This window comes from Macadamia integrifolia, unplaced genomic scaffold (genome assembly GCF_013358625.1).
Source record: "Macadamia integrifolia cultivar HAES 741 unplaced genomic scaffold, SCU_Mint_v3 scaffold3132, whole genome shotgun sequence".
In the NCBI taxonomy this organism is placed as follows: Eukaryota; Viridiplantae; Streptophyta; class Magnoliopsida; order Proteales; family Proteaceae; genus Macadamia; species Macadamia integrifolia.
The window spans coordinates 28,057-29,853 of NW_024869232.1; positions in this window are offsets into that span (position 1 = coordinate 28,057).

Below are 1,797 nucleotides of genomic sequence, written 5' to 3' on the forward strand. Positions count from 1 at the left end.
TTAACCCCCCCCCCCCGGGGGCGGCTAATAGAAGGGTTCAGCAACTTGTGAAGAATCTTCTTCATAAATACCCATAAGGACAATATGTTTACTTTCATCTTGTTTTGCAGTAAAATATTTATAGAATTTATGTAGATCAATACAAAAGCGTATAAAAGTTAGGAAAAAAACATATTTTATTGACATGAAATATAAATAGTTGGGAAAAAAAAATTCATTTCAAATTTAATATATTATTTTACCAATATAGTGATGATATCTTGATCATTGGTTCTCTTGCCATGCATGAAGGGTTTCATCACCCGTTTTATCGGTAGATGTTTCCTTGAGTGAGTTCAATATGTTTATTAGTCATGTTCGACAAAAGAAAAAAAAAATTCTAAATGGAGGAAATAATATAAATGAAATTTATTATTAATTTTATTTTTTTTATTTTATATTTTACTTATTTATTATTATTATTATTTTTTAACTATTTCTGAGTTGACAAGGGAGCTTCGCCTCAGGAAGCATGCATGTGGTTCTAAGTTTGACTCCCTTTACCTCCTTGGAGCCATTCGCATGGGAGTATTTAGTGCTTCTCATTGCTTTCAATAAAAATTGAATGATTCTCATTAAACTTCGAAATGACCCGATCCATGCAATTGTGAGTCCCACGGGTTTAGTTAGGCCAAAGGCTTGGAAACCCATTGTTAGCCAAAAAAAAAGAAGAGAAGAATATACATTCTTTCAACATAAGGGGAAAAAAAATACTCTCCAAAAATATTGATTAGAAAGTTTGGGTATTTAAGGAAAAGTTTTCCTTCAACACACGGTTAATGTTTCGCCCACAATTCTAAGGTCATCATTATACTCCAGATATATGTTGAAGGTTCCACATGGCCTTCTTTGTTCTCCTATGCCCATCCAAATGCGATAATGGCCATCGATGAAGGAAATTCCTTTTTATTGTGATTTATTAATGAAAATTCCAGCCATATATTTGCATGTTTGATATGTAGGATTTGTTATATTTCAGATTATTTCCAATGAAGGATACAAGAGTGTGCAGCACCGAGTGCTGGCCAATCATCTTCACCAACCGCGCATCTCAATTGCTACTTTCTTCGATCCAAGCAAGAAAGAGGACTTTTTTGGACCCCTTCCAGAGCTGTTATCGTCAGATAAACCAGCCCTTTACCGGTCATTTACATTGTCAGAATTCTTAATAAGGTTTTTCACAGCAGAGAAGGACAACAAATCTCTGATAGCTTACTTTCAACTGTGACCACTAGGATGAAAAATAATATAGAATTTTTAACTCATAGTAGAACTATGAAAGTTACTGCTCTTGAGAAAGAAGGACCGGATCATTCTGGCTAGCAATGAAAAAGAGGGACACCGATGGCAATATTGTTATTGTTATATATTTTTTACTTATTTTTATTTTTATTTTTATTTTTATTTTTTGAAAATATTATCATTGTAAATGCTTATATTAAACCACCTTAAATAGCATTCCTATGTGATAAAATATGCAAAAAAATTATTATAAAAATAGGGGAGTGTGAAATTTTCCCATTAAAGTGGCGAATTCGTCAATTCTAAGATCAGAGTAAAGGAACTCGTCAACTCTATCATCACTTCCATCCCTCAATTCTTCACCTACCCACTATTGTTGGAAAATCAGGTTTTGTGACCCGACTTGTTCTCTTCAAAACCTAGCTAGTCGAAGCGAGCCACAAAAAACTAGGCGAGTGATGTCAAATTTCCCCCTCTCATTTCCATTCTAGTTTTTTTCAAGCAATCCAAATAAAT